Source organism: Felis catus, chromosome C1 (genome assembly GCF_018350175.1).
Source record: "Felis catus isolate Fca126 chromosome C1, F.catus_Fca126_mat1.0, whole genome shotgun sequence".
NCBI classification, from domain to species: domain Eukaryota; kingdom Metazoa; phylum Chordata; class Mammalia; order Carnivora; family Felidae; genus Felis; species Felis catus.
This window is the reverse complement of record NC_058375.1, coordinates 31,552,341-31,573,440: the sequence shown is the minus strand read 5'-3', so window position 1 is coordinate 31,573,440 and position 21,100 is coordinate 31,552,341. Positions and strand designations below refer to the sequence as shown.

Here is a 21,100-nt window from a genome sequence, read left to right as displayed (position 1 = left end):
TATCAAGTACATCATCAGGAAAAAAAAACTCTGCAGTAAGAAGGTGGCCAGGGAATCCTTGTTGGCTTGGAAACAGTTGGAAAGGTCCTTAGCATATTGCCTGGCACAGAGGAATTCATTGCTTAACAAGTGGTCACTATGGTAATTATTATTAGTGGGTGGAGGGAGGTAAGGTTTTGTATAAGGATGGGAAAAGGCCTTAATCGTAAGAGCTAACACGTATTTATCTAATTTAATCCTTAAGCCAGCTTGATAAGGTAGGTTTTATTAGACTAATATTACAGATGAGAAAACTTAAAGAAGAGATGTAATTTATCCAAAGTTAGCCAGCTCAGAAATGGCAGAGCTAGTATGGAACTTGAGCTTACCACTCCAGATTCCAGGCTCCACCAACAAAGGAAGGAGCAGGATTCTCAAAAGTGGGGTTTAAGGAAGGCAGTTCTTGAGTCAAAATTTGCTTGTGATTTCAGGACACCTGGGTGGCTCAGTCAGTTAAGCGTCCAACTCTTGATTTCAGCTCTTTGGTCTCACGGTTGTGAGACTGAGCCCCATGTTGAGCTCCACACTGGGCATAAAGCCTGCTTAAGATTCTCTCTCTCCCTTTCCCTCTGTCCCTTCCCCACTCAACCTCTCTCTCTCTCACACACACACAAAAAAAGTTCACTTCTGATTTCTGTCTGTTCACATAAATTGTGATGCCTTCTTCTCCCTTCCATGCCCACTACTTGCCTTCTTGACAGAGTCCTCATCCCTCTACTGAGTTCACCTCTAGGCCACCCTTCTTCTTCCTATCCCATTCAACCATATCTGGGTTGACTTAAGGAAGTGGCTATTGAAATGGGATCAATGGGGACTTTTGAGACTCTAGAGAAGAGAGACTCAAGAGAGTTTAGAGAGAGACTCTAAAGAAGAGAGACTCTAGGGGCACCTGGGTGGCTCAGTTGGTTAAGTGTCTGACTCTTGATTTTGCCTCAGGTCGTGATCTCACATTTCGTGACCAAGTCCTACATCGGGCTCTGTGCTTACAGTGCATAATCTGCTTGGAATTCTTTGTCTCCCTCTCTCTCTGCCTCCCCGCCCCCCTCACTCGCTCTCTCAAAACTACAAAAATTTAAAAATTAAAAAAAAGAGAGACTCTAGAGCAATTTTATAAACTCAACATTCCAGTAGACAGGCAGAAATTGGCAATGCAAAAGAGAATAGCTACAGAGGTAAATTCTTGGTGTTCTTGTGTCAGGTTGGAGAGAGGTTCACCTCCAATAAGACATGGGACATTGTAACTGTCCTTCAGAGCAAAGGAAGACAGGGAATATGGGTACAAAAGCAGGAAAGTTAGCAAAGGTTAGGATGATTAAAATCAAGAGTTAAAGTTTTACAGCAATTGATGATGGCATGGTATAGGGTAATGTTTTTCAAATTGCAGGTCCTAACCATTAGATCATGAAATCATTTAGAAATGTATGAGCAGCTTTATTTAAAAATGGAATAGAATTGAAAATTTGAATTAATTGCACATAGCAGGGTAAATACAGTGAAAACTGTTGTGAGGCTTTATTTGAGTTATTTATACAGCTACATGTGTACTGGTCACACATGTATTGAAGGTACAATAAAAAACGTTTAAACGCCACTGGTCCAAGATGTGACCATGGGAAAAGTGGCTGATTCCTAGAACTTTCTTTCTCTTCCAGATTTTTCCATGATGCTCATAAATTGGTCTTGTTTTGTGGGTTGCTAATAGGCACCACAAAGGGCACAAGACTGATCACCTCTGCCAGAGCTTCCTACACAGTGGCCACAGCATCTGGGTTATGTGCCCCCAAATCAATCTCCCAGTCTTCAAGGCCACTCTTTCTTCCTGGTTTCTGCTCCTATTATTGTCCCAAGATGACTGCCAACAGCTCCCAAGGCCTTCCTCCTTCCTCATTCATTGCGAGCAAGGAAGAGACAGCCTGTGTGCCAGCCTTCTCAGCAAAAATCCTGAAATTCCCTCTGATTGGACTGGCTGATTCATATGACCACCCTGAACCAATCATTCTGGCCAGTGGGATTGACTGACTCAGCCCTGCTCTGCTCCCAGGGAGCCAGCTTCCTAGAAACACATGGATCCTAGAAAAGGGAAAATGGAGTCATGAGGTAATCAGCTAACGTCCAATACCTATGGCCTTTAAGGTGCCCAAATGAGGTGTAACTTTCAGTAGCATTTGTGCTGGTCATTTGCCTATTGCTCTAGCCTTTCAATGCTCTGCTTTGTACAGAAGAATGCCGGGCCCTGAAAACTACATTTCCCAGGCTCCCTTTGCCAACTGGCTTCCTGTCAGATTCTGCGAATGGGAAGTACAGGTGAGAAACGGTATGCCAGGAGATGGGACCGGAGCGGGACAGGCAAAGTCATTTCCTCTCTGCATCCACTGGAGACTCTGGCAGCAGCTGGTGGTTATGGGCTCGGAGACATTCAGCATTTCCAGCAGTGGTGGGTTACTGTCACGGGCTCTAGCAGTGTTGGTGGTCCTGGGGGGTGGGGGGGCAGCAGTGGGTACCTGTGGGCTCCAGTGACCTCGAGCAGCTCTGCCAGCAGCATCATTTCAAAAACTAAGCTCGCACACTGTCAGCAACAAGTGCACTTCAGGAGCCAGGAACACCCTTCCATTTGATCTTCCAAGCCTGGTAGAAGCTTCCTGCAGCTATTACTCTCTAGTCTGCCCCACCCTGCCCTTTTGCTCCTACAAGCCAACAGGTTTCTAAGCTGTCCTCTGGAATAAATTCCCTCTGTTCAAAATTCCACGCACATTTTCTATTCTCTTGTCTTCACCTGAGCTGACATACTGTCCGGGCCATTGGATAGGCTGACTGCCTTGACTCATTTCCCAGTTGTGCTGTTTTGAGTTGCGGGGCTGGGTGATGCCACAAGAGAAGCACACTATGCCCTCTAGGGGGCGCTGGGGAAGGAGCAAGGGCAGACCCGGAGAAAGCACAGAGGATTCCCACTTCTTTTGCTTCCTCGCCTACCCCTATTAGAACTGTGAGGTGAGAATTTACTGCTGTCTCCCAGGATAACTTGAATCTGTGTTGTGATTGGGAGGGGTGGGCTCATCCTGACCAGGTGACAGTGCAGCAATGAGAACAGTTCGTGAAAGGGCCCAAAACAGAGGGGCCAGGACAGGGTGTCCTTGCTGCGGAGTAGAGTTTAGGAAAGGAGGATGGGCAAGAACTATTACTTCTGCTTCCTCTTTTTCAGAGGTGCTGGTTGAAGGAGGGACTCAGCCTTTCCTTTCCTGTCTTACCTTCCGTGAAGGGCTCTGTAATCAAAGCAAGAACACGGACTCTTCCAAAAGCACTTATCTTTGCCAACATGTAAGGAACCATTACTAAATGCTTGGATCTAACCTTCTATGGGCTCCTGGTGCTACCCATGTCACTGTAGGGTAGCCAAGTCTCTGTAGGGACGAGAGCAGTAAGATGGTGAACGATCCCCAGAGGCCTCAAAAGGGCAGCAGGGTGGGGGCGCCTGGGTGGCTCAATGGGTTGAACGTCTGACTTCAGCTCAGGTCATGATTTCGTGGTTTGTGATTTCGAGCCCCACATCAGTCTTGCTGCTGTCAACACAGAGCCTGCTTTGGATCCTCTGTCCCTTGCCCCCCCTCTGCAGGTAGGCACCTGCTCACGCTCTCTCTCTCAAAAGTAAATAAAACATTTTTAAAAAGCGGGGGGGGGGGGGGAGGGAGGGACAGTAGTGCGAGCACACCATGTCTCTCAGAGGTCCCTTGCCATGGCCAGCAGTGTTTTGCAAGATGTGTCCTGCTTAAGTGTGATCCGTGACTGGAAACTTTCTAGTTCTAACTCAGCTGTCTACCTGCCCTGTGATCTTGGGCAAGTCACTTAATCAAGCTCAGTCTCATTATTTTCATGTATTTTAAAAAGAACAGAGGGATAATTTTTTACGTTCTTTTAAAATAAATTGTTTCAAGGGGGGGGTGGATGTGATGGGAGAAATGATAGGTATTATCCTCTACACCTCACTTCTTGCCCATTCTCCCTGGGTTTCTGTGAGTATCAAATAAGACAACAAGCATGAAGATGCTCTGAAAAGTACAAAGTACCATACAAAAGCCAGGAAGTATTATTATCAACATAGTTGTTAGTTTAGAAAGCTGACGGCAGGGCACAGGCTGAGAGCCAAACAGCTGGAAGGCAGGAAATCTTAGCACCAAAGAAGGAAACTTTCTTTGTTCACAATCTTCCTGGAGTGGCACTTTCTTTGGAGCAGACCTGGCACTGGACTCCTCTGAAATGCTGAAGTGGGTCCAGGAAAGTGTTAAGGCAGTAGATAGGGCATTCAGCAGCCAAAGACACTGGAGAAACACCAGCCCTGGTTTCTCAGTTCCTTTGTGATCCAACAAAGGATGCAATGGACAGGGGGAGGCAGACTATCAGCAGGGCTCAGGTTCAAAGTCAGGTACGTGTTGGATCCTCCTACAGGCTCTTTAACCAGTCACCAAGCTATTTCGGGAGCCAGGATGTCATGGCACTCTGTAACTAATGCTGAACTCAGTGGCCAACAACCTAAAATTCATTCTCTCTACATGGTGTTCAAAGCAAACATTGATCTGGAGAAGACCATGGAGATGGTCTAGTCATACTGAGGTGCAGAGAGAAAGGCAGAGACTGACCAACATAACAAGTAGAGTCAGCCTCATTGGGCTGCAAGGTACAGAAATCTACCCAATGTAGCTGAAATATAAAGAATTTTTTCTTGTGAGGACTGGAATTGAAATGCCAGCAGGAATGAGGCAGCCCTAGGACTCACTGTTCTATTCATTCTCCTTCCCCTGACACCCTCCCCATCTCTGCACAGGGCTGCTCCTTCCTCCTCTTCCTACTAACCAGCTTCTGCTGCTTCTTGGTCTCTGCTCGCTCTTATCTTGGCTTGCACATGGCTTTACTGGCCGAGGCTCACTTGTCTCTGACCTGCCTACTCCAACTCCCTCCGCTACCTGACAGTTTCTTTCTGTTCCTTGGTCCAAGAGAGCCTCTAATTGGCCTGTCTCAGATTGTTGTGGTAGGCCATTAGTTAAAGGTCACCGGCTAATATTTGAAATGGTAACCCTTGGCTCTGGTGCTGGCCCCATTTGTTCAAGTCTAGAAGCTGAAGGGGCCAAGTGGTCTAAAGCAACGGGCTCAAAAGGGTTTGCGGTTTGGGTAGCTTTTCTTCCAAGTGAGTGTAAGTTGGGCAGGCACTGTGCCATCACTGGGACCATGTGACTAGAGCCCAAGGCTCCAGATTTCCTGCCCAGAACTTTTTCCATAGAATTTGTCATTTCTTTGATTTATGCAGCAGACATGTCTTAGGGCTTGTTCAATGTCATTTGTAAAGATCTTCCTCCTCCTTCCTCTCCTCCTCCTCCTCCCTGCCCCAAGGAACTTATGGTATAGTGAAGATAAAGACAGGAGAATAATTAGAATACATGAGTGCTTTAGAAGAAGTATAAACAAAGTATTAATACCTACCGCTTACTGAGGAGTCTGTACCAATCACTGCAGATCACTTTACATACATGTTCTCATTTAATCTTTACAACTCCCCTGTGAAGTCAGCACCACATTTTCCACATGTGGAAACCAGCTCAGAGAGTGGTTCACAGATGATAAATAGCACAGCAGGGCTCTGATGCCAGAGTCTGGTTTGCACTATGCAGCCGTTACCATGCTGTTAGGGCACAGAGGACCACCTTGGCCTAGGGTGGAGGCAGGGATGGGTGGTGAGAGCAGTAGACTTTCAGATAGAGCTGAGCCTTGGAGCAGGAGTGAACTTTCACCAGGCCAATGGGGGTGGGGGAGGGTCTTTGTAAACAGAGCCCTGTGTGTGGACAGCAAGATATGAGCACCGGAGAGTCTGGAGTGGGGGCGTGAACGGGGAGCAGGGCCAAGGACACGTTGCACACCCTTGAGAGTGAGTGCCTCCCTAAGTTTGCGCTCTGGGCGCCTCTCTTGCTGTGCCTTCATCCAAGCCCTAGCAAATGCTAGCATGTGGAGTTGAGGCCACAAGGAGCCTTGAGGAGAAGGATCTAGAAGACCAATTTAACGCAGCCTATGAAATGCAATTACTAGTATCTGGGCCCTGGTACCTGAAATAGACTCTCAGGGCAGAGTCCAGATGAAAAAATCGGGAGGGATGAAAATCTCTAAAATAACCACATAGGGGCGCCTGGGTGGCGCAGTCGGTTAAGCGTCCGACTTCAGCCAGGTCACGATCTCGCGGTCCGGGAGTTCGAGCCCCGCGTCAGGCTCTGGGCTGATGGCTCGGAGCCTGGAGCCTGTTTCCGATTCTGTGTGTCTCCCTCTCTCTCTGCCCCTCCCCCGTTCATGCTCTGTCTCTCTCTGTCCCAAAAATAAATAAGCGTTGAAAAAAAATTTTTTTAAATAACCACATAATCTTCCCCAGCCCAGATTCCCCACAGGGCTTTCTTCTGCCTGAATTTCAGGTGTTGTCTTGGATGTCAGTTCCTCTAGGAAGCCTTCCTGGTCTCCCAAGCTTGCCTTCGGGTACTTGGGTTACATTTTTGTAATTGCCCTTTGCTTTGTCCCAGCACCAAACTGAATTCCCTGAGGGCAAGGGCAAGGTCTTACTCTTCCAACTCCAGGAGAGCTTTTGGCTCATAGTAGCTGCTCAGTAAAAGATAGTGTGATGAAAGAATAGCAAAGAGCCTCCAAAGAGCCTCTGCCAAAACTTTCAGGCCACGTGGATTTTTTTCTCCTTGTCTCTGTGGTCCTACCAGCCTCAACAACTGGAATCTTACACATGTTGGAGAAACCTTAAAAATCATCTAGCTATTGGGGCGCCCGGGTGGCTCAGTCAGTTAAGCGTCCAACTTCAGCTCAGGTCATGATCTCACAGTTCATGAGTTCAAGCCCCAGTCTGGGTTCTCTGCTGCCAGCACAGAGCCTGCTTCGGATCCTCTGTCTCCCTCTCTCTCTGCCCTTCCCCTGCGTGCGTTCTCTCTCTCTCTCTCAAAAATAAAACCTTTAAAGAAAAAAAAAAAATCACCTAGCTATCTCCTTCCTCCTACCATTTTACAGACGGGATGATTGAGGTCGAATTTTCAAGTATTTGCCAACAATCTCAATTTTGTGTCTGCAGCCACTATTTCTTCCCTGGACTCCAGACCCAATCAGCTGCTTCTGCATCCCGTATCTAGGACGCCCCACAGTGCCTGTGCCTGAACACATCCATAACTGGCCTCAGCACCTCCCCCAGTCCTGGTCCTCCTCCAAGCTTTCCCAATCTGGTGAAGAACATCACCACCCACCCTGTTGCTAGGGCCGAGATGTTGGGAGCCCCTTGCCACCTCCCGCAGCCTCCTACCACGAAACACCAAGGCCAGTGGTTTCGCCCACCCGAATCACAAAATGTCTCCAAATGCTCTCTGCCTCCTTGGTTTAAATGCCCCGCAGCTCTCAGTGGGCCCCTGCAAAATCACCCTCATTAACCCCCCCCCCCAATCTGCTCTTTCCTTGTTCCAAACCATGCTCCTCACGGCAGCAAGAATGACCGTTAAAAAATACTTCTTTATGATTTAACTCCTTTGCTGATAAACCGTCATTGGCTCTCTACTTAAAGCAAATTTAAATAATAATTATTGTTACTACAGCTAACACTTACGGAAAATTTATCATGTCCTAAGACCTGTTCTAAGGACTTTCTATATATTCACTCACTTAATCCTCACAACTATAAATAGCCCCATGGTACAGATGAGGAAACTGAGACTCAGAGAAGCTTTTTTGCATAAGCTCTTACCCTGTCCTTGACTCTGTTCTGGTTGCTACTCACTTGAGATGAAGTACTTTGGGGAGCATTCTAGCACCTCCCTTACTAGGTCAGGCCCTCCTAGGGCACATATCCCGGTTTGTAATTATGTATTATTTTGGTGTGGGAGTCATTTGATTGACGTCTGCCCTCCTAACAGACTTTAAATTCTCTGTTTTCCTCATTGTCTGTCCTCAGTATTTAACATGTAACAAACGCTCGCTTGATGTTTGTTGAATGGGTCAATGAAAAGGGTTTTCAGTAGGAGAGTAGATGTGGACAGATTTGTTTTAGAAGGCTTTCTCTTGTGTGAAAGTTTGGAGATGTTGAGGCCTCCACACCAAGTCACTGCCAGCAGTGGATTCAGGAGCGAGAGGAGGGCAGTGTGGACGAGGGGAGTGGCCATGGGGGACGGATAGCAGCAAATGAACCTGGGGAGTATTTAAAAGGTAGACTGCGCAGGCCCTGATAATGAGCTGGATGGAGGTGAGGACGAGGGAGGAGTCAAGGGTGACTCCCCGGCTTCTGACTTAAGCAACTGGTACCCTGAGTTCAGGTGGGGACTATCTGGGAGGAAAGAGGCAGGTTGGGTCAGCAGAGCAGGTGACACCTAGACCAAGTCTATGGAACCATAGAAAAGTTCTCAAAATCTTCTTGCCCAAACTCGAACTTGGCCCTAGTATATTTGTCCAGCCTCATCTCTAACCTACCCCAGAGTCAGACTCAGACCACTGCTCCTCCCCTAAGTTCCACTCATCCTCCACCCAGACTTGTAAGTGTTGCCCCACTCCTTCACCCCTCTCTCAAACTCCACAGGACTCAGCTTCAAGGGCCTGCACCTCTCCTCTCTCCCCCGTGGTTAACAGGGCCTTGACTGTTCCCAGGATTCACTGTGTCAGAAACGTTTCTCTGCCTGTCTCCCCTAACGACTTTTTCTCAACTGAATCCTCAGCACCTGGGACAAAGCCTGGCTCAAGGTTAACTTCAAAAAACTTTGTTTCATTGAATTCTTCCAAGGCCTTGGCTTTCTCATATCAAGAGTGGGACCAAGAGTCAGGCTTTGAATCCTGATGCTGCTACTTCGAATTTGGACAAGTCACTTCTCCTCAAATCCTGTTTCTTCATGTGTGAAATGGAGGTGATAATAAAGTGGACGTAGAACAGCAGCTTTGAGCGTTAATGAAATGCTGTATGTTAAGTGTTTGGTACAATGCCTAGAACATTGTTAGCTTCCTCAAAAATTTAGCTGTTATTTATTTTAAGAAAAAAAGATCCCATGGGGCGCCTGAGTGGCTCAGTTGGTGAAGCGTGCGACTCTTGATCTCTGGGTTGTAATTTCAAGCCCCACCCTGGGTGCAGAGATTACTTAAAAATAAAATCTTAAAAAAAAAAAAAAAATCCCACCTTAACGTCTGAGAGCTGCACGAACTGGAACCTTGGATTACAGGATTACAGTTCCCAGGATGGCCACACGAGGGAAGTGGTGAGCAACATCGGGGCTGACTCTGGCTCTGCTGTGCTATAAGCACCTGCTGTGGACCCAGATGGCCCGGCTGGGATTTCCGGGGCTTCCCGGCCCCTGAACAGGTGGGCGCTGGCCAGGGCGCTGTGGGAGGAGCCTCCGCAATGTGCTTGGCCCTCTCACAGACGCCGCCGTCCCTTCTGCTCACCCGTTTCTCAGGGGACAGTAGTAGAAGGCAGCTGGGATTTAGGGTCTCCAGTCTGTCATTTGTCTCTCAAACTTGAGTATGATAATTCCTTCTCTATAGAAGTTTTTATAGTGTCTATCGTCTTCTCCATAGAAGTTTTAAAATTTATCGGTATTTTTCCTTTGGCCTCTAGCTCTCACCATGCTTAGGAAAGTCTCTTCCGTCTCTAGGATTATTAAAACATCCATTCATGCTTTCTTCTGGTACATTTGGTGTTGTTATATAAATATGCTCTTCACCTGGAATTTACTTCCGTGTAAGGTAAGGACACAGCTCTCTCTCATTTCCTCAAATGACTTGCCAGTTATTTCACCCATTTGTTGAAAGGCCTATTTCCTCCACTTGCCCGAAGTGCCATCTTTATCATACCCGAATTCCTTTGCGGAGTTGAATCCATTCCTCTACCCCATTTTGCTTCACTGATTCGTGTAGTCCTGCTTCAATACCATACTGCTTTAAGTACGTTGACTTTATGTTTTAATATCAGGTAAGGCAAAATCTCTTTCCATTCCTTTATCTCTAGATTTTTTTTTTTATTCCTGCATGTTTATTCTTCTATATGCACTTAAGAATCAACCCTCCACCCAATCCTTTGTCCCTGGAGTCCCTAAAATTATCTGCAAAGCATACATAAGTTGTCATCAAATGCGCAAAGGGACCATGATTCCAAAGGGAGCCCCTGGTTTCCATGTCTCTGTGATAGGGAGCATGGGAAGAGCACAGGGGAACCTCAATTTCTCCTTCCTCTCCCACATCCTCACAGGCTCTGCTCTCCCCACCCTTCACCTCTACCATTGTTCCAGCCGTTTCCCTGGTCTCTGTCTTGTCCCTCCAATCTAATGTCCCTGCTGCTCCAGAGCATTCATGCTACAACACGGGCCCTAGTTCTAGGCGTGATGTAGATTAGATGATAACAAAAGCTTAATTAATATGCGAATGGAATTGAGTCCTGGCTTCCCCTCTGGCCAGTTGTGGGATCCAGCTTCAGGTCTTCCACATTTTCGGGTCACAGAAAGTTTTTTTCCTCACAGCAGGCACTTGCACAAGGCTTTTCTCCTCTCTAGGCTTCAGTTTTTCCACCTATACATTGCATTTGAGTTTGTAAGTCATTTCCTCATCTCCCACCATCTGACTTTCCTGGATCTGGTCCAGCAGGGAGTAGCGGTACCATGGTGCCAGTGATGTCCTGCGAGGTTCCCCAAAGAGGAGGAAGGATGAAAAAGTGCAGATATAAATGGTGGTGGAGAGGGGGACCAGTCATGAAGCCAGAGTGTCCGAGAGACGTGGAGAGGCTTGAGGCATCCTCTAGACCCCAAACCCTTCGAGGCTGGTCTTGTTACCCTGGGTGGCCTGCAACTGGGCAAACCCAGACTCTCTCCATTTCCCTAGGTTCCGCCCACCACCAAAGGCCCTGCCCCCATTAACCCCGCCCCTCCAGTGGCCCCACCCGCCGGCCGAGGCCCCGCCCCCGTCAGGCCCCGCCTCCCTCTTCGCCTCCCGCCGGCCGGGGCTTGGGCTTTGCACCCGGCGGCGGCTGAGAACCGTGGCGGCTGCGGAGCCAGCAGCGCAGGCGGGCGGAGCGGAGCTGCCCGGCCCGGTGTCGGGCGATGCCCCCGTGAGCCTCTTTCGCCGCCCCTCCCCGCCCCGCGCCCCTACCCCCTCGGAGTCCGCCGCCCGCCTGGGACGGGGCCGCGCCCACCGCCGGGTCCGCGGGGCGGGGTCCCGGGGCAGCACCTGCCCCGCCTTGTGGAGCCGCCAAGCCCGGCGGAGACCCCTCCCTGTCTGGATCCTGGACCCACCTCCGGGTAAGTCAGTAGGCCTTGCTCGCTTGGGAGTGGACGTGGGGAGGGGGCTGCGGAGGTCTGGGGGACTACCAGCGGGGGAGGGGGGCTCGGGCCGTGAGGAGCCACGTAAGGATGTGAGTGTGCAGGGTCGGGGGCGGGGCGGGGCCTCAGGGGATCAGCAGAGTGTGTTTGATGGCTCTGGGGTGGGGGCTAAGGTATGAGAGGGGAACGTGGGGTGTTTGAGGAAACCTGGAAAATGGGGTAGAGGACCCCAGAGTCTTGAGTTCTTTGCTGATTCTCAGAGCACCTGGGGCCATGGTCTTCAACAGCATTGCCTCGCATGGCATTTTTGGAAAGTGCTTAAAATCTCTCCTGGAAAGGGAGCTGGAAGGCAGCCTGCTTTCTCCCTCCTGCCTGTGCCCTGGTTGACAAGCAGCCACTCTTTCCTCCCAATGAAACACCATTGTGGTGCCCAGAGAACCCCCTCAGCCCATGAAAGGAAAGGGATGGTGCTCACTCCGGCCCTAGGAGGGGAAGAGGGGGCTTTTGGGAAACTGGGAAAGGCAGTTGGTCAATCCATGGTGGGGAGTTCAGGGAGGCTTGGCAGGACTCTTGGTGGGCAACCTGGACACTCGTTCATTCAGGGGGAGGGTAGCTTCACTGGCTAGCCTCCAGGCTGCCTGGACCCATGCCTACATCCCCTTGTCTGGATAACCCAGCCCAGAGGAGTGGGTTTCTTCCCAGTATTCTGGGCCTGGAAATCCAGGGAGTGCCCATAGCTCCTGTGGTCTTGATGGCGTAGGCAATGCCATACTCAAGGCCAGGGAACAAGGGGTGCTGGCTGGCACTGCCACTTTGGGGCTGGGGAGCCTAGGTGAATGTCAGAGTTTACCTCTAGCCCCATGGATGTTGTCTGGGTGTGGAGAGGAAGCCTGATGCCCCTTTGGTCCGGTCCTCTGCCTATGATGCCTTCTTAAGTCTAGGGTCCTTGGGTTTGGGGCCTGAAGTGGTGGGGAGAGGGCCTTTCTGGGCTAGGCCTGGTCACCAGAGGGTTAACTAGCCACCACCACCCCCCACCCCCACCCCCCAAGAGTTGCTGCCAGCCACCAATTAGTCTGTAATCAGGCAGCTGCCAACTGTCCCTGGGGGCATGTGGGCAGCCTAATGGGGCATTCTCAGGTTGGGGGTTGGGGGAGGTGACTGGGGAAGGGGTCTGTGAAATCTGTGCTTAAACCAAGCACTGTGCCCTTCTGAACCTGTTTAGGGCCCATAGACCCTCCTTCCTGACCTCAGTGCTGGGCTGCCTGGCATAGGGACCTCCAGCCCTGGGGTTCCACACGTACTCGACCTTCTGCAAGGTATGAAGTCCAGAGTCAGGCAAACTTGACTTCAGACCCAGCTCTGCCACTTTCTGGCTGCTATTGAGGAAATCCCTTCCCCTCTCGGAGCCTCCTTCAGTAAAACAGTCCCACCTTCCAGTTCTGCTGGGAGGAGTGAATGAAATGGTGGATTTGAACTGCTTCGCATAGTACCTGGCACTCAGGGAAGCTTGGGAGAGAACTACTGAACTCACTAGCAACCCCTGTGCCAAGGACTTGACGGGACAGGCAGGCAGAAAGAAGCCAGGTATTGGGGACCCAGCCCAGGACCAGGTTCCCTTCCCTCAGGGCATGTGGTTGTGGGCCAGGCGCTGTCTCTGTCTTAACTCTCATCTCTCCCTCCTTGCTCACAGACGTTTCTGGTCTCGGGCATTAATTGGATTTTCCTCTGCAGAGCCTGGGCCAAGCCGCTACTTTCTGGGCTCCCCCTATCCCTAACCAGGTGCTACGCTCTGTGGGGTCTTTCAGGGGTCTGGGTGATGTCTGCAGCTGCAACAGCAGCTGGCCCTTTAAGGAGGGAAGAAAACAATTATCTGGCCTGGGCATTGCATCAGCTGGAGGCTGGAGGGTCCCTGGGGAAGGGGGGGGCAGGCTGGTGGTTGATTTCATTAGTGCCATGTGAGAACTCTCACCCGAGTCTGCCCCGCTCCCCAGCTGCAGCCTCCTCCCCCCGGCAGCGGCCGCCCCAGCCCCATTGCTTCCCCCTACCCCACCCCAAGAGCACCACCTTGGAGGACTCTGTGCACCCCCAGCCCATGTCATGGGCCCTGGGCAGAGAGGAGTGAGGAAGTTTCTCTCTCACTGGCTTTTTGCTGACTTGGGGTGCAGGGTATACCTCCTGTACCAGCATTTTGCTGACAGTGGGGGTGTCTCCCCCATTAGTGTTTGGCTGACCTGGGGGGTATTTCTACTACACTGGCATTTTGTTGACCCAGGGGAGGGGTGACTTCTACATCGGCCTCTCACTGATGGGGGTGCTGCCTTCTGCACTAGGGTTTTGCTGATCTCACAGGGTAGCTGAGCTGCCTGGGTGTGTGTGTGAACTGAAGGCATGGGTGAGAAACAACTCTCCCTGGTTGGAAGGGAGCTGGCTCCAAACAGTGAGTCATAGGGACAGAGGGGATGCCAGGTATTTGGGCATCAGACAGACCTGGGTTCAAATCCTGCATTCTCCACTTATAGGCTCTGTTGCCACTTTAGGCAGGTGGTCTCAGACTCCTCTGGAAAATAGGAATAATTTACATTCATAGTGCCCACCCCCATCTGGAAGGTGCTCGGGGATTAGATACAGTAACTGGATGTACAACACCCAGCCCAGGCCTGGCAGGTGGGGCGTGGGGAGGATACTCTATGATGATTCTCTTCCCCTTGCAAGTTTGAGCTTCTCCCACCTTGAGGTCGAAATGCCTGGACAAGAAAAAGAGGACTAGGGGGGAGTGGAGAGAAGGGGAGGAGGAGTGCAGGACCCTCCTGCCTCTGTTGCAGAGGGGTGCCTTCAGACACCTGATGTACCAAGCATTGTGAGCCAAGCAGCCCTGCCTCCATGGAGCCTGCATTCTAGCCCAGGATGGTCCAGGGCAGGTGATTGCCCCTGTATCGTGTGTCAAAAGGAGAGATTCAGGGAGCCTAGAGTGACCAGGAGTTGAGGCAAAGAAGCAGCGATGAGGAGAGGGAGCAGTGTGGGCTAAGGCCTGGGTGATGGCAGGTGGGGCCTGGTATGGGGGAGGGGAGGACAGAAGTGGAGGAGAGAGGGTAGAGAGTGCACAGGTGGCAGAGGGCGGACCTCCCTGGTCCAGCAGGATACTAAAGGCTTGGGAGTTATCCTGAGGCCAGTGGCAGCCCCTGAAGGGCTTTAAGGCAAGAAGGCAGGGTTTCATGTCCAGAGAGCGTGGGCTAGGGTCTGCGGCTCTCGGGCAGAGCCTTCTCAGGAGTGACCTTTTGCCCTCTCACACTCCCTTCCCTGTGTAGCAGCCCTGGTGCCCAGGGAGCTCGTTGTTTATGTGGCTCTCCCCAGGAGGGGGCCAGTCCCAGTCCCTTCAGCTCCCTCCCCCTGGGCCTTGTTGACAACGTTCACCCCTTGGGGCCAGGTTCTCCCTACCTCCCCAGGAAGCCAGAGGGTAAGAGGCAGGGCTTCGGCCCCAAGCTGGTCTGCGTTCACATCCTAGCTCTGCATTGCACGGGGCAGGTGACTTCTGGCAAGGCACACCCCATCTCTCAACCTCCGTGTCCTCAACCATAAAACTGGATTGATGTTATTTCTATAGGAAGGATAAAACGCAATTCCAGATGGAAATTATGGAACCCATTCCAATGTCATTTGGCATGTTACTTTCTAGCATGGCACTGACGTCTACTCCAGGCCAGACCCAGGGCTGGGTGGGGGCGGGGACAGGGCTGGCTTCACGAGTCTGGTTGCACAGAGCCCTGGGTTAGAAGGACCCCATCCTCAGTTTTACTGTCACCGTCTTGAAATTCTTAATTTTGAACAAGGGGCCCCACATTTTCCTTTAGCACTGGGCCCTCCATCGTACGTAGCCCTACAAATTGGGTAGGGGTAGGGAGAGGCCGGGAGAGACACAGACTGACAAATAGTTCCCAGCTGGAGGAGGTGTAAGGTGGAGGGCATGACTAACTGTCCCAAGGTGGGCGGGATGTTAATAATAGTAACATTTATTTAGTGCTTACTGTGTGTTAGGTTCTCTGCTAAGTACTCATCCTCAAACAGCCCCATGAGGTAGGTAGTATTATTGCCATTATACAGATGAGGAAAGTGAGGTTACATTTGGCCAAAGTCACACAGCTATCAAGAGGCAGAACTGGGATTCAAACCCAGGTTGTTGGACAGCACAGTGCATGCCCGGACCAGGGAAGTCTTCTCTAGGAGAAGGGGTCCCCTGAGCCGAGTCTGAAGGTAACTCGGAGCAAGAAGAAGGCTGTCTCTGCTGGAAAGCGTCTGTGCTGAGGCCCGATGCTTGGCCAGGAGAGTGGGAGCCAAAGCCTGATGCCCCCTGGGGCTGAGGGAATTAACCTTTGGATTTTGTGGTTCTCACTTGCCAGGCTCAGAGCTCTCGGTCACTCTTGCCCCCAGGCCCTGCTGCCCCCAGGATTCCTCCCAGCTGTCCCTGCTCTCGTCTAGTCTCGTCTCGCTGCCCTGCCCTCTCCTCCTCCACTGCCCCGTAATCTCCTAACTCTCTTGAGTTGAGTGATCTCTTCTGGGCTCAAGCCCTGCAGGTCTAACCACATTTAGATGTCTCACAATCCGCCTAGAGTCCAAACCCAGGTCCCCAGCTCCGCCTGCCAGCACCTGCTCTGCCTCCAACATCCCCAGCTCATCTCTGCTGCCACCATCCACCCACTTGCTCAAGCTGGAAAGCTGGAAGTTCTCCTGGACACCTCCCTCTCCCTCACCCCCACAGCCCACAGCCATCCTCAGCAATCGTGCTAGCTGTCCTGTGTCTCTCTCCCTGCCCGCCGCCCCATGCCAGACCACCATCGGTGCCCACCTGAACCGCAGCGATAGCCTCCTAGACTGGGCTCTGTACGTTTCTGTTCTTGCCCCGCTTTGTTTCATTTTTCACACTGTGGCCAGAGTGATCTTCTAAAGAGAAATGTTTGACTGTATCATTTCCCCGTGTAAGACCCTTCTAAGACTTCTTGGAATAAAAGCCAGACTCTGATGTAGTCTACAGGGCCCTGTGTGATCTGGTCCTTGCCTACCTTTTTCGATCATCTGGTACCATTCTCCTCTCTCCCAGCAGCAGGACTTTCACACATGTTCCTTCATCCCGGAATGCACTCCTCCTAGTGCCTTGTTAACTCCTACTTATCCTTCAGAGAGATACCAGCTCTTGTAGCATTTCCACAGTGAAGCGTAACAACCAGAAACTGAACACCGCCCCCCTCCGTGGGACCTCGTACTTCTTCAGGACACTCAGGACACTTGAGTTGCTTCTCCCTTGTTTCTCTGTCTTGCTGGCCTGTGAACTCCGTGGGGTCAGGGGTCCTGTTTTGCCCAGCCCCAGCACCCAGTAGGTACACAGTGAGCTGCTCAGTGGATGAAAGGGCTAGATGAATCATTGCTGCAGTACCCTAACTGGCCTCCCTGCCTTCAGGCCTGCCTTCTCCAGTCCTTTCTTCGTGGGGGCCCCAGAGCGATCTTTCTAAAGCACAGAACTGACCCTGTCACCCCCTGCTACTTAAAATACTTCAATAGCTCCCTATTGCTGACAGGAAAGGCCTCATCTTCTTAGCATAGAATTCAAAGCCCTTTGTGATCTGCACCCGACCGGCCTCTCCAGCTTCGTCTTCCCTGCTCCCCCAACACTTTGAACTGCTGGCAGTTCCTGTAACACGTCAGGCTGTTTTGTGCCTCTGTGCCTCTGCACTTGCTGTTCCCGCCGCCTGTAATGCCTCCCCACCCCAGCTTTCTCTCCCTGGAGAACGTCCTTCACTCTTCAAAACTGGTTTAGCTGCCACCTTTGCTGTGAAGCCTCTGAGGACCCTCCTGGCGCTTCCTGGACAGAGCTAACCCACCCTCCCTCGGCCACATCTGTACAGAGTCTACATCTCGACAGAGGTCGACTCTTCCTCATCTCCCGGTCAGCTGAGCTCATCCAGGGCAGGCACAGTGATTTTTTTTTTTTTCCTCCAGGATTGTCCATCTTTGTGCCTCTTAGCTCCCAGCTTCTCCCCCGTCTTAATTGGGTCTCTGCTTGTATATAGAAACCGACTCAGGCCAGCTTCGGTAATAAAGAAGGGTTTATTACCAGGACACAAGAGATTCCTGAGAACTGAGGGGCAGAAAAATCGTTAGCCTCTGGGAGGCAGAAACTGTAGGCCAGGAGAAATGGAAGCAGCCATCCTCTGCACCTTGCTGGCCGCCTTTAGCTTTCTTTCTCCACGGACTGGTTTTTCCTGCTTTACCAGACCCTGAACTACCTATAGTTCCTCTACCGTGTCCTGCGTGTCCTGCGTTCCCGCCACATTCAGAGAGGGAACCCAGGGTTCGGCAGATCCAAATCCAAACTTGTATGAGAGGATCTGATTGGCTCAGAGTTGGTCAGGTGCCCACCCTGGTCCAATCAACTGCAGCCTGCTGGGAAGGATCTCAAAGTCAGATTTGCAGACGTTGCTCTTGACCCCCTTACGGAAAGGTGGTGGTGGGGAGAGTCTTTGTTATCGGGGCAAGTACTTTTTAAAAGACATCTGCTAGAATCCTTAGAGCGCCAGGCTGTGCCTGGCCCCCACCCTTCCATCTGGATAGCACCTGGAGAAAACAGCCCAGGCATTGTGACTTAAAGGGGTGTCTTTTCCTGGGGCAGCAATGCTAGGGCAGGCTTTGAAGAGCCCGTCAGTTGTCATTCAAAGGCCAGAGCAGAGAGATAGATAGATGAGACCCAAAATTTTCTCACTTGTCTTTGGAGGAAGAGGAGGGTGGGAGCAGACAGGATAGTTCTCCTACCAAAATCATATTCATTCTCTAAGATGGAACTCATTTCCTCTCCTCTATGAAGAGCCATGCCATGCCTACCTCCCCACTCCCCGCCGTCAGCCATTTTTTTTTTAATTTTTTTCAACGTTTTTTATTTATTTTTGGGACAGAGAGAGACAGAGCATGAACGGGGGAGGGGCAGAGAGAGAGGGAGACACAGAATCGGAAACAGGCTCTAGGCTCTGAGCCATCAGCCCAGAGCCCGACGCGGGGCTCGAACCCACGGACCACGAGATCGTGACCTGGCTGAAGTCGGACGCTTAACCGACTGCGCCACCCAGGCGCCCCATCGTCAGCCATTTTTTATCTGAATTAATTCTATTCTTTGTACTTCCCTCATAATAAACATTTTTGAGCCCTTACTTTGTGCCAAACACTATGCACATGCATTATTTCATTGAATCCTCACACCCTATTAAGTAGGCACTATTATTATCCCCATTTTACAGACAAGGAAACAGGTTCAGAGAGGTGACTTTTATGGCTAGGGACACACAGTGTGACTCCAGAGTAAAAGTGCTTACCTTCCACTACTTACTCACTTGCCTGTTGGCCTTTCAGGATTGTGAGGGCCTCACAGGCAAATACAAGATTACCATTCTCCCTCTCCTGCCCACTGCCCAGCAAGGGGCCAGCCCAGAACAAGGGATCCCAGAGATGAGACAAATGGAGACAGGTAGAGTTGAGGGTCTCCCACTCGTGGACTTAACCCTGTACAGCTATGTGATTCTGGACAAATCTCTTAATCTTTTAGAGCCTCTATTTTCTCATTCGGAAATGGGATGATAATTCCCAGTACGCAGCTCATACTAGATAGTGGCTCTAAGGATAATTTGTAAATGGGAAAGAACCGAGCAGTTTCTAAGGATTATTGTTACCAGATTGGACTGTGGTAACAGGGCTCCAGCTAGCCACTGTGCCCAAGCCTAGAGCTTCCCACCGTGGGTAGTAGCACCTTCAGTGAGACCTGAGGTGACTTTCAGTGGCTCGCAGACCTGTCATTACAGAGCAGTGGCTCCCATAGTGAGAAAGTTGGTTCCCTTTCCACTCCATCAAGTCCAAATTTGTCCCAGGGAGAAAGTGCCAGTATGTCTTTAACAACTTGCCAACACTGCTGCCCTTCCCTTTTTAACAAAGAGGTCTTGACTGGCAACTCCAGGTAACTAAAATTTAGTAATACAGCTTTGCTTTTACGGTAGGTATTGTACTTTCATTTTCTATTTATTAAAAGCAATAATAGTTGCATTTATAGTAGTAACACAAAATTTCTACTTATAATAAATGCGTGTAAGTTAAAAGTGTCAATGTCAGCACAATAAATAAGGAGCAGTACAAGAGTATGGCAGAAATTGTTGAGAGGGCACACAGTGTTATGTGGATAATGCAAAATTGGGAAGTGGTGTGGGGATGTCAGAGACATGGACTATTCACCTGGGTAATATTGAAGGTGCCTTCCACCTGCCTGGAAAACTTAGGGGTCTCTTCCTGCTCTGCCAGCCCGCTTCCCTCTCCTCACCACATGCCCCGTCTTGAGATTCTTTCAGAAAATCCTGCCATGATTATTCTGTAGACAGAATTTGTGCCACTCTTCCCTCAGTCCACGAGAGAGGGAGGCTCTTGGAGTTGGGGTGTCTAGATGGCGGTAGGATGCCCCCTCATCTCTGAGGCAGCATGTGGGCACTCCTGGGGAGAGCAGGAGCTGTAGACTCCACAGTTCTCCTGGTCCCCAGGCACAACACAAACCTCGGGGCCTCCCAGAGGGCAGGAGTCCCAGGGAGCACAGAGGCCATGGGAGCTGCCAGTGAGGGCAAGGCCATCCCTGGAGCCTGGTGCCCCAGAGCTTGGGGCCCCGGGGCCACAAAGCCAGGAGGCTTCGGGGTCTCAAAGGTTCCCTTTCCCCAGTGACCCCCTTCCCATCCCTTTGTGCCGCTGCCTACTTGCCCCCGGGGATTGGGCAGCAACCCTGGGAGTCCTCAGAGGACACAGAATTTATCCACAGGAGTCAACACTGGGGCCAGGCAGGAGGGGTGGAGGTCCCGCCTGACTCTTCCCCAGAACCATGTCCACAGCAGGGGGCCAGGCCTGGGTTCCAGGAGGGTGGGGGGCCTGGGTAGTGTGAGGCATGTGCTCCTGTATCCATGGTGAATGTCTGAGGGTCTCTGTGAAAGCATATTGTGTGTGTGTACGTGTGTGTGACAGAGAGTGTGTGTGTGTGTGTGTGTGTGCGTGATGAATGTAGCTCTCCAGCATACTGTGTATGTGTGTGTGTGTGCATGTGCATGCATGCACATGTGACAGTGTGTGTGTGATGAATGTAGCTCTCCAGCATACTGTGTGTGTGTGTGTGTGTGTGTGTGATGAATGTAGTTCTCTGGCATGGTGTGTGCGTGTGTGTGTGCGTGTGTGACTGTGTGTGTGTGTGTGTGTGTGTGTGTGATGAGTGTCGCTCTCCAGCATACTGTGTGTGTGCACGCGTGTGTGACTCTGTGTGTGTGTGTGTGTGTGTGTGTGATCCATGTAGCTCTCCGTGGTGATGTACTTCTGAACGATATATCTGAAGGACTCTGAGCGCATGTCGTACGTGTGTGCACACACAGCGTGTGATATGTGCATCTGTGGTAAATGTATTGCGTGGGATAAATCTGAGGTTCTCTGTGAGGGAGTTTTTGTGCAGCATGTGAGTTTGCGTATGTGTGGCAGGGCGTCTGATGTGCGTGTGGGTCTGTAGTGAACTCATCTCCACGTGGTGCGTGTCTGTGAGGCATATTGTGTGTGTGCTGTGTGTCTAGGTGGCTGGCTGCTGGGTGCGGTGTGTGCCTGTTATTCTGTGTGGCCGCTGGCTTTGTACAGCGCGCATCCGAATACGTGGTGTGTCTGAGTGGCCGCGGGAAGCCGTGTGGCGTGCGCGCGGGTCTTTGTGCCAGGGCAGG

The 21,100-nt window shown here is 51.0% G+C and overlaps 1 protein-coding gene across 7 annotated transcripts in view; it reads left to right on the top strand.

Moving 5' to 3' along the window:
• Positions 1–21,100, top strand: part of RIMS3 (regulating synaptic membrane exocytosis 3) — a 57,895-nt gene that overhangs the window by 5,869 nt on the left and 30,926 nt on the right. The window contains exons 2-4 of one of the 7 annotated variants that reach the window (XM_045035609.1): positions 1,692–2,136; positions 2,259–2,343; positions 3,239–3,354. The gene's annotated coding sequence lies outside the window, so the exon portion shown is untranslated. The other 6 variants (XM_019836759.3, XM_045035611.1, XM_045035610.1 and 3 more) reach the window with 6 other exon arrangements.